Raw genomic sequence first — 12,024 nt, forward strand, 5'->3', positions numbered from 1 at the left:
TGGAAAGAGGTTCATAGAGTTATAAGGGCTATAGATAGGGTAAATGCAAACAGACGTTTTCCATTGACGTTGGGTGGGACTACAACTAGAGGTCATGGGTTAAGAGTGAAAGGTGAGAAGTTTAAGGGGAACATCAGGGAAAACTTATTCACTCAGAGGGTTGTGAGAGTGTGGAATGAGCTGCCAGCACGTGATGCATGCAAGCTCAATTTTAACGTTTAAGAGAAGTTTGGATAGATACATCAATGGTAGCAGTATGGAGGGCTATGGTCGATGCAGATCAATGGGAGTAAGCACTTTAAGTGTTTCTAGCATGGAATAAATGGACCAAAGGGCCTATTTCTGAGCTGTGCTTCTCCGTGGTTCTATGATTCTAAAGTTGGGGCCTGGATGAGTGTCTTTCCCAAGAGTTAGATACAAGTCGCAAAAACACAGAACAGAATACAAGAGATCTTCGAGTGAATTTTCTTACCATGCATGAAAGATCACCGTTTCCATATCATTATAAAGGATTATTTAGTGATTTCCTTCTCTCAAGCAGCAAATGGATAGCATGCAATAGACAGAGCTAAGCAGTCCCACAGCCAAATCCCTCAACTAACTAAACAAAAAGATCAAGGAAGAATTAATGAAAACAGCAAGGAAACACAAGAAGCTTCAGATGCTGGAATCTGGAGCAAAAATAAATCAGATTGCTGGAGGAACTGTGGGCCCGACAGGACAAAAAGGGGCTAATAGACTTTGGACATTTTGGGTTGAGTCCTTTGGGCTGAATGCCCAGATGAAGAAATTCAACACAAAGCATTGACGATTCATTCCCTTGATAGATGCTGCCTTGATACACCGTGATTCTCCAGAAATTTGCTTTTTTTTAAGTTCAGAGAAGTTGATAATGACACCAAGAAAGGCAATTCACAGGAATTTCAACACAAACCTGTACAGGCAAGTTGGAAGGAAAAAAATATTAACAAGGTAGGCTGCTGAGAAATAAGTTCAATTCTGTCTAGCACTGATAACACTGCTACAAAAGATGAAAATGTATGAGGTTTAGGGAAGTGATCAGCAGCCCCAATAACAATAGTTGTGGACAAGATTATCAATTGACCTCGATCAAAAGTACCAGAGAAAAAGTTCAAGTTCAGGCTTAATTGTTCAACTATTTATGAATAACCATGAACACAGCCAAATGAAACAGTGTTACTCTGGGAATAAGGTGCAAAACACAGTACCAAAAGTCATACACAGCACAAGGTATATACAATATATAGCACATATAAACACACAGTCACACAAAAAATATAATACAGCCCAAGTCCCTGAGCTCATGCATGTTGTCGACAAAAGCAAGCCCCAGCAGTCTGCAGATGAATGCAATCCAGCATATCCTCCACTGAGCGAACACTGCAGAGCTGCACCAACACCAGCATGGACACCGTGCCACGTCGTCTCTGTTGCCTCTCACCTAGGTGGCTGCAAACAGGTGACACTGTGGCATGAGGGCTTAATCTGCCCTACAACCGAGGCCACGTAGCTCCCCCATTGCCAGTCCCATCAATGAACCAGTGAACTTGACTTGTAACATTCCTACTTGGCTTGTAGCATTCCTGTCCAACAGGGTCTTGTGATCTCAAGAAAAGTGACAAAGACAAGCACTTGCTGTTGGACCGCACACCGCCTTTGTGCACTGGCTCCAACGCCTCTCTGCAGCAGGCTACAAGTCCTGCTCCACCGCCAACAAACAACAAACTGATGGGGTAGAGCTGCAGTACTTACAGTTCTTAGTGTCCATCGGTGTCTTGTGATCATAAAAAAGATTTTCAAAAAAGACAGTAACAGCATAGGTTGGGCCTGTAGAGGTCACTGTGTCCGAGCACACCACCATCTTCCAGAAAGCTGAAACAACTACACAGATCACAAAGTATCTACGAAGGAAAATAGATGATATTTTGGGTCAGGGTCCTTCATCTGGAATCGTAAAAACCAACCAAAGTAGATGTTTATTTTTAATTCATGGTATCTAATAATACAGCAAGATCTATTGCAGGAGTCAGAACCAGAATCAGGTTTAATATCACTGGTTGGTGTTTTGTGGCAGCTGTACAATGCAAAGACCTTAAAATTACAATAATTTACAAAATAAATAGTGTAATGAAAAAGATTAATGTTTATGGACTGTTCAGATTTCTGATGGTAGAGAGAAAGAAGAACTAAATCTTCAGACTCCTGTACCTCCTTACTGATGGAAGTAACAAGGAGAGGGCATGTTTTGGATGCTGAGAGTTCTTACTGATGGATGCTGCATTCTTAAGGTACTACCCCTTGAAGATATCATGGATGATGTGAATAGTTGTGCCTGTAATGTGGCAGCTTTAGTCTACAATGTTCTGCAGGATGTGATACAATCAATTCAAATGCTCTTCACTGTCCATCTGTAAAAATTTGCTGAAGTCATTTATGACATACCAAATTTCTTCAAACTCTTAGCAAAGAAGAGTCACTTAATGTGCCTTCTTCAATGTGTTCGGCCCAGGATAGATCCTCTGAGATTCTGACACCCAGGTTCTTGAAGCTCGTCACCCTTTCCATCACAGACCTCTTAATGAAGAGTGCATTAGAATAAGAATTAGTTTTAATATCATCGGTATATGTCATGAAATTTGTTGTTTTGTGGCATTAGTATATTGCAATACATAATAATTTTAAAAGACAAAAATTACAATAAGTATATATATAAAAATAAATTAAATAATTAGTGCATAAAGAAAGGGGAAAAGGTACTGAGGAGGTGGTCATCGGTTAATCATCCATTCAGAAATCTGATGGCAGAGGGGAAAAAGCTGTTCATGAAATGTTGAGTGTGTATCTTTAGGCTTTCATGCCTGCTGATTACAGAGCTTAGCTCTTCCAGTGCCAACCTGAAATTGGCCAGAGGTGGAACGTACACCGCTACCAGGATGATGGTGGAAAAACCTCTTGGCAGATAAAAAGGATGACATTTGACCATGAGATGTTCCAGGTTGGGTGAGCAGTGATGTATTTTCTACCCCTTTCCCCTCCTAAAGCCCACAACCAATTCTTTGGTCCTGCAGATGATGAGTGTAATGTTTTCATTGCAACACTGTTCAACTACCTGTACTATCTAGGATACCACCTGAGATCTAACCAACCAACTGTGGCATAGATAGATAGACAGATACTTTATTGATCTGAAAGGAAATTACAGTGTCAAGTAGCATTATAAGTTTCTGTTTAGCTGTTGCAATTTTGTTAATGCTCACTTTCATTCTTGACTGTAACTGAATTGTGTCACTGCCTGTTGTTTCCATTGATACAGCATTTTCATCTGCTCTTTTAAATGTAAGTTGTGCTTGAGTTTGGAGCCATTTTTGAATGCTTTCCTGTAAGATTCCACAAAATAAGTGATTTCTCAGAGCATCATTAAGCCCCTCTCTGAACTCACAGTGCTCAGACAACTTGTTCAATTCAGCTATGTACACTGAAGTGGATCTCCCTTCCTTTTGATTCTGCTTATGAAATCTCATGCTTTTAGCAATCAACAATGGTTTTGGTTCAAAACGTTTCTGCATTACTTTCATGATATCAGCAAAAGCTCATTTTGGCTGCTTTGCTGGAGCAGTTCAACTTCAAAGCAAACTGTAACTTGGCACTTACTTCCCATCTGCTATTCCACTTACTTTAAAATACTGCTAAATCTGTTCAGTACACAAAATCTAGTTATCTGTTATGTCAGCGGGCCCCAACCACCGGGCCGCGAACCAGTACCGGGCCGCAAAGCATGTGCTACCAGGCTGTGAGGAAACTATATGAGTCAGCTGTACCTTTTCCTCATTCCCTGTCACGCACTGTTAAACTTGATGATAGGGTTGCTGACTGTCCTGTATTTGCCAGAACATCCCGTATATTGGGAAAAATTGGTTTGTCCCATACGGGACCGCCCTTGTCCCGTATTTCCCCCGCTAAGGTAGAGCGTTCCTATGAAACCTTTCATGCCAAAATGGCATAAAGTGAAGAGGCAATTACCATTAATTTATATGGGAAAAATTTTTGTGTGTTCCCAGACCCAAAATATAACCTACCAAATCATACCAAATAACACATAAAACCTAAAATAACACTAACATATAGTAAAAGCAGGAATGATATGATAAATACACAGCCTAAATAAAGTAGAAATAACGTATGTACAGTATAGTCAGAAAGATTAGGCCAAAACCAATTTGTGGAGAAAAAAAATCGGCACGAACGCGCATGCTCACGTGTATATGCACACATCACGCATGCGCACACAGGTGCCCGCGCAAGGCTTCATGGTCATGGTAGTCTTTCTCGAGGTAAACACAAGTGTCCTGGGATTTGACTGCTACTTTTTTCCTTTATTTGGGAGTAAGAAAGTTGGCAACCCTCACTGTAAAAAACATGTTGAGTTGAGTTTAACCCTACTTGAACATCCGCCACCCCAGTCAGCTGGTCCGCAAGAATATTGTCAATATTAAACCGGTCCGCGGTGCGAAAGAGGTTGGGGACCCCTGTGTTATGTAATGGAACACATCCATCTTTGCGATGGAGCCTGCCATTTCTATTCTTTATTTATGATTATTATCACCTGGTACTGACTGTTTATGAATCCATGAATTCTTCAATTTTCTGCCTTTTTTAAAAACTCGACTGTGTTTCCTGTGCTGCCCCATAGAAAAAAAAATGTTGCACTATGCGTTTAACTCCACCATTTCTACGGCGGTCTTTTTTTAATTCAAGTACCTTGCTGAACTCAACAGGTAGGTCATCAACTCGGGTTCACTTTAAAAATTCTCATTGCCACTGTTATGTTTTGTAACTTCAAATCGTAAATCTAATTGCAAGAAAGAGGCAGGAGCCCGAGAGATGCAAGTCTTAGTTTGTTCTTCACTTTAAGCAAGGCACATCCTTTTCATGTGGTAGTATCATGACATATGCAATTCACATACTCTTAAATACTATGCGTAATGCATAATGTAAACAATAAAGAAAGCTTAATCAAACAATATATTTACAGAATTACTCAATTATTACTGAAATATTTAATAGATAACAACAGCTATGGGTACTTCAGTAAGCAACATCATTTGAAGATGTTTTAAAAAATCTATTGATACTCAAATTCAGTGAATCCCTGACGACAGACATGAGTCTTGAGTGCATTTCCCCTTTAAGAAAACAGAAGCGGGGAAGGAATGTGGGTCTATAGGTGCAATTGAAACACAGAGACCTTAGGCCCCCACTGACGACTCTCCTGCTGGCGAATGTACGGTGTCTGAAAAGTAAAGCTGAAGACCTCAGAGCAAATTTGCAATACCACAGGGACATCAAGAACTGCTGTGTACTATGCTTTACAGAAACATGTCCCACTGCTGCCATTTCACATACAGCACTGCAACCCAATGGCTTTATCATTCTCTGCCAAGGTAGGCCATTTGAGTCTTTTTCAGGTAGAGGAGGGGGAGTATGTTTCATGATAAACTCATCATGGCACATGGACATGACAGTTCTGTGTCAGCCCTGCTCATTCAACTTTGAACATTGAACAGTCAAATGTTATTCATTCTATCTGCCAAGGGAGTTTTTGTCCATTGTCCTGGTAGTGGTGTGCATTTCAACTCAGGGCAATGTCAAAGAAGTTCTGGTAGAGCTGAGCACCATGATCCGTGGTCATGAAACAGTACATCCTATCATTGTATGGGATTTCAACCAGGCCAGCTTGAGAAGTCTCTGAACAACTACCACTAACATATCACTTGTAGAGCCAGACAAGCCAACGCACTTGACCACTGTTATACCACCATCAAGAACGCTTACTATGCCATCCCACATCCATACAATGGAAAATCCCATCACTTGGCTGTACTTCTACTCCTAGCAAATAGGCAGAGACTAAACACCAGAGCACCAGTGGAGAGGACAAAGAAGGTATGGTCAAGGGAGGCAAAGGAGTGCTTAAGGATCGCTTTGAGTCGGTGAACTGGACAATCTTCAGCGATTCATCTTCAAGTCAAAATGAATACATCACGATTGTCACTGACTTCATTAAAACCTATGTGGATGAGTGTGTTCCTTCGAGAACATACAAGGCATACTCAAATCAAAAGCCACGGATGAACCAGGAGATTCGTAGCCTGTGAGAGCAGGATCTGTGGCATTCTAGAACCTTACATGAATGCCGAGGCAGCCTATGGTGATCCAGAACCTTACCAGAAGTCCAGGTACAATCTCTGGAAGGCTATCTTAAGAGCAAGAAAAAAAAATTCACTTTGAGGCTAAAGTTGGAATCCGATGCATGTCAGCTTTGGAGGGGTTTGTAGGCCATTACTTCCCACAATGCAAAACCCAACATCATGAGTAGAGGTGATGCTTCACTCCCAGATGAGCTCAACACCTTTTACACAGGCTTTGAAAGGGAGAATAAAACTACACCTGGGCAACTCACTGCAGTATTGGGTGATCCTATAATCTCTGTCTCAGAGGCTGACGTCAGAACGTCTTTAAGAGGGTGAACCCGCGCAAGGCATCAGGTCCTAATGGTATACCTGGCAGGACAATGAAAACCTGTGCCATCCAACTGCTGAGCATATTGAAGGATGTTTCAATCTCTCACCGCTGCAGTCAAAGATTCCCACCTGCTTCAAAACAATCATTTAAATACCCAAAAAGAGCAGAGTGAGCTGCCTTAATGACTATTGTCCTATGACACTCACATCTACCATGATGAAGCGTTTTGAGAGGTTGATCACAGTCAAATCAAGGACCTGGACCCACTGCAATTCACCATTAACCTCAATAGGTCTCCAACAGATGCATTCTCACAGCTTTCCACTTGCTCTTGGACCACCTGGATAATAGCTATACCTATGTCAGGCTGCTGTTTATTGATTACAACTTAGTGTTCAACGCAATCACACATTCCGTTCTAATCAACAATCTCCAAAACCTGGGCCTCTGTACCTCCCTCTGCAACTGGATCCTTGACTTCCTCACTGGGACCCCACAGTCAGTACAGATCAAAAATAACATCTTCTCACTGGCAGTCACCACTGGCACACCTCAAGGATCCAGGGGTAAATGAGGGAACACACACCAATCATTATCAAGGGATCAGTAGTGGAAAGGCTGAGCAGTTGTGAGTTCATGGCTGTTAACATCTCTGAAGATCTACCCTGGACCAATATATTGATGTAGTTACAAAGAAGGCACAACAGCGGCTGTATTTCATTAGGAGTTTGAGGAGACCTAGTATATCACCAAGATTCTTACAAATTTTTACAGGTGTTCCATGGAGAGCTTTCTAACTGGTTGTATCACCGTCTGGTATGGAGGGGCTACTGCGCAGGATCAGAAATAGCTGCAGAACGTTGTAACCTCTGTCAGCTCCATCATGGGCACTAGCCTCCCCAGCATCGAGGATATCTTCAAAGCAATGCCTCAAAAAGGTGGCATCTGTCATTAAGAACATGCCCTCTTCTCATTACTGCCATAAGGAGGAGGTACAGGAGCCTAGAAACACACACCCAATATTTCAGGGACAGCTCCTTCCACTCTTCCATCAGATTTCTGAATGGACAATGAACCCAAGAACACTATCTCAATTATTTTTTCTCTTTTGTACCTTTTGTTTTGCCGAACTTATTTATCTTAATTTTCGCGTATAAATATTTTTATTGTTATTTATAGATTTTTTATCATTATGTGTTGCAATGTACTGCTGCCACAAAACAACAAATTTCATGACATGCATTGCCAATGATATGAATCCTGATTCTGATTCTGAAGCTGATTGATGCTTTATCAGCATCCGCTTTAAATATACTCAATGACTTGGCCTTCACAGCCAGCTATGTCAATGAATGCCAGAAATTGACTACCCTCTGGCTAAAGAAATTCCTCATTATATCTGTTCTAAAGGGACAGCCCACTAGTCTGAGTCTGTGACCTCTGGTCCCAGATTCACCCACTATGGGAAACATCTCCACAGTGACACTATCTAGGCCTTCCAATATTTGATGGGTTTCAATAAGACCCCCCTCCCCATTATTCTTCTAAATTCCAGCGAGTACAGACACAGAGCCATCAAAAACTCCTCATATATTAACCCATTCATGCCCAGAAACATTCTTGTGAACATCCTCTGGAACCTCTCCAATTCCAGTACAAATTTTCTTTGAAAAGGGGACAAAACCGCTCATAATTATATTATGACCAATGCCTTCTAAAGCCTTAGATCATATCCTTGCTCTTATATTCTAATCCTCTTGAAATGAATGCTAACAATGTATTTGCCTTCCTTATTACCAACACAATCTACAAGTTAACCTTTAGGGAATCCTGCACAAGGACTCCCAAGTCCCTTTGCACCTCTGAGTTTTGAATGTTCTGCTCATTTTGAAAATGGTTTACGCTTTTATTCAATCTACCAAAGAGCATGAACATACTCTTCCCTACACTATGTTCCATCTGTCACTTCTTTGCCCATTCTCCTAATCTATCCAAGTTCTTTTTGCAGACTCCCTGCTTCCTCAACACTATCTGCCCTGCACCTCTCTTTGTATCATCTGCAAACTTGGTCACAAGGCCATTAATTCGATCATGTAAATCATTGACATTTAACATGAAAAGAAGTCCTAATACCAGCCCCTACAGAGTATCATTACTCAGCCAGCCAGAATAGGGCCCTTTTATTCCCACTCTTTTCCTCCTGCCAGGCAGTCATTCTTATATCTATGCTAGTATTTTTCCTGTAATACCTTGGGCTCATATTTGTTAAGCAGGCTCATGCACAGCACCTTGCCAAAGGCCTTCTGAAATTCCAAGTAAACAATATCCACTAACTCTCCTTTGTCTATCTTGCCAGTTATTTCCTCAAAGAATTCCAACATATTTAGCTTACTTTTTCATACAAGATTCCAAGTTCTTCCAAACTACTGAAGTCAGGCTAACTGGCCTATAATTTCCTTTCTTTTGCCTCCCTCTATTCTTAAAGTGTAGAATATCATTTGCAATTGTCTCTTCTTAAAGTGTGGAGTATCATTTGCAATTTTCTAGTAATCCAGAACCATTCCAGAATCTAATGACTCTTGAAAGATCATTACTACTTCCTCTACAACCTCATCAGCTACCTCTTTCAGAGCACTGGGGTGTAGTCCATCTGGTCAAAGTGACTGATCTACCCTCAGACCTTTCAACTTCCCAACCACCTTCTCCTTAGTAATAGCAACTGCACTCACTTCTGCCCCCTGACACTCTTGAATTTCTGGCATACTGCTAGTGTTTTTGACAGTGAGGTCTGGCGCAAAATATTTATTAAGTTCATCTGCTTTTTCCTTGTCCCCCATTAGTACCTCTCCAGCATTATTTTCCAGCAGTCCAATATCCATTCTCACCTTTCTTTCACTCTTTATATATCAGAAAAAACAGTATTCTCTTTTATATTTTTGGCTTCATATTTCACCTTTTCCCACCTTATATATATATTTTAGCTGTGTTCTATTGGTTTTTAAAAGCTTCCCAGTCCTCTGCTATATTATATGACTATTTTCCTCGCAATGCATGTGTACAAAGCTAGGCAGAGAGTTAAACACCTTCTCAAAAATGACCCGAGCCAGAAGCTTTCTTCAGGGATTTTAATGAGAAAACTTAGTGAATCTGCAGAAAGTTAAGTATAACTTGTATTAGATTCAGTATGGAATCATCATGCATCTGGGTATACTAATACTATTGATCATTCTCATGATCAGTGTGAACCAAGGTAAGACACACATGCATCATTCCATAACTATGCTGTGTAGACCAGAGTGAACTCATGGCGCAACAATGCTTAATAGTGATAAATGTAAGCATAATACCTTCAAAGTACATCAGCTAAATATTTACAAATATTAAGTTCATGTTTCACTATCATTCAACCATAAATCAATACCCATGAATATAGCCAAACAAAACAGCATCATACGGGACCAAGGTGCAATGCTCAAAACCGATAGTCACATACAACACAAGGCACTTATAGCACATATAAGATAGCAAGTAAACATCGTCATACAAAAACATATGTAATATAGCCCAAGTCCCTGAGTGACATGTTCTGTAAATTGATGGAGCAAGGGTGTTGTTGGCAAGAATGAGTTATCAGCAGTCTGCAGACGAACATAGGCACACATGAAATCAAGCATGTAATTCCATTGATCAAACACTGGAGGGCAACATCGAAAGGAGGGGCAAATACCCAATCTAATACACCTCTCCTGGACTGCTGCAACAGGCAAGCCCACAACTTCAGGCCTTGCCTTCACTATAACCAATGCCACACAGCTACACTGCTGTCTGTCTCACCAATAAACAAGGGCAACAGATTTGCAACATTTTACATTATCAATGTTCAACAGGGTCTTGCAATCGTAAGAGAAATATCCAAGACAATCATTTGCTGTTAGACTGCATACTGCCTTCATGCACCTACCCTGATGCCTTCCTGTAGTAGGCAGTAACACAATCACACCAAATCCAGCTCCTCCACTAACAACCAATGTCCTTTTCCAATCAACATTGGCCAGCTCCTCTCTCATGCCTCTTGTAATTACATTTACTCCACTGTAATACTGATACATCAGACTTTATTTTCACCTTCTCAAACTGTAGGGTGAATTCTATCATATAATGATCATTGTCTCCTCAGGGTTCCATTACCTTAAGCTCCCTAATCAAATCAGATTCATTATATAACATACAACCCCAAATTGCCTTTTCCCCTGTGGGCCCAACCGCAAGCTGCTCTAAAAACCATATCTTTGCCATTCTCCAAATTCTCTTCCTTGGGATCCAACACCAACCTGGTTTTCCCAATTTACTTGCATATTGAATCCCCCATGACTGTTGTAACAGTGCCCTTTTGACATGTGTTTTCCATCTCCCATTGAAATGCATATCCCAATCCTGGCTACTGTTTGGAGATGTGTAAATAACTCCTATTTTCATACCCTTTATACCCTTAAAGTTTCTTAACTCTACCCACAAAGATTTTACACCTTCCAATCCTATATCACCTCTATCTAAGGATTTGATTTCAATTTTTACCAACAGATCCACCCCCTCTGCCTACCTACCTGTCTTTTCGATATAAGTTGTATCCTTTGTATCCTTGGATGTTTAGCTCCCAACTATGATCTTTTTTCAGCCACGACTCAGTGATACCCACAATGTCATACCTGGCGATCTTCAGCTGTGCTACAAGATCATCTAACTTATTCTGTATACTGTATGTATGTGAATACATATAATACCCTCAGTCCTGTATTCATGAGTTGAATAAATATTCAAAAATGACCAATAAGGGTGTTAGAAATTTAGATCAATAAAGAAGTAATCCAAAAATACTTAAATTGTATACAACATTCCATTTTTAAGAATATGTAGATTTTCATAAGATAGCCATTACGTCCTAAGTCAAACAAAAATGTGGTAAAGAGCTTATCAGTCAGTCAGCTTGACATGTGGAACTCCTACAACTGCTTACACGCTCAGCGGGTCGTCATGTTTCATTTCCCAGGTTATCCCACTGTAGCTTTAAGTTCCCCTGTGCATGTGTTCAGATGCTTCTGCACTGATTTACTGAAAACAAAAGACAGAGAAATTTTAACTGGTATTTAATGATAATGGTCATTAAAAAATGAACTATGGAAAACACATTCTCAAGAGATTCAGCAGATGCTGGAAATCTTGAGCAATACACAGACACAATGCTGGAGGAACTCAGCAGGTCACGCAGCATCATCTGTTGCCTCACAGATGGGACGTGCATTTTTAAAAGCTAATCATTAGGTTTGGTTTTGTCTGGTCTAAAGCTACTCCCTTTTCCTATTTCTCAACAGTGTTTTTACAGATTAGCTAATGTTCTCTGGAGTTTGAAGTACATTCTACTAAAAGATCATAAACAACTGAGGGAAGTCAGGCAAGCTTCCAGACCATAAAAAGTAGATCGCA

At 40.6% G+C, this 12,024-nt stretch overlaps 1 long non-coding RNA gene across 1 annotated transcript in view; it reads right to left on the bottom strand.

Moving 5' to 3' along the window:
- The window catches only part of LOC140194734 (uncharacterized), a 34,594-nt gene extending 22,955 nt beyond the window's left edge, over window positions 1-11,639 (bottom strand). Inside the window, exons 1-2 of the long non-coding RNA XR_011885278.1 lie at window positions 11,558-11,639; window positions 1,774-1,922 (exon numbers count right to left, since the gene is read on the bottom strand). This is a non-coding gene — a long non-coding RNA (uncharacterized lncRNA). The remainder of the gene's footprint in view (window positions 1-1,773; window positions 1,923-11,557) is intronic.
- Window positions 11,640-12,024: the final 385 nt, after the last annotated feature.

The sequence above is a fragment of the Mobula birostris genome, chromosome 3 (genome assembly GCF_030028105.1).
Source record: "Mobula birostris isolate sMobBir1 chromosome 3, sMobBir1.hap1, whole genome shotgun sequence".
Classification (NCBI taxonomy): domain Eukaryota; kingdom Metazoa; phylum Chordata; class Chondrichthyes; order Myliobatiformes; family Myliobatidae; genus Mobula; species Mobula birostris.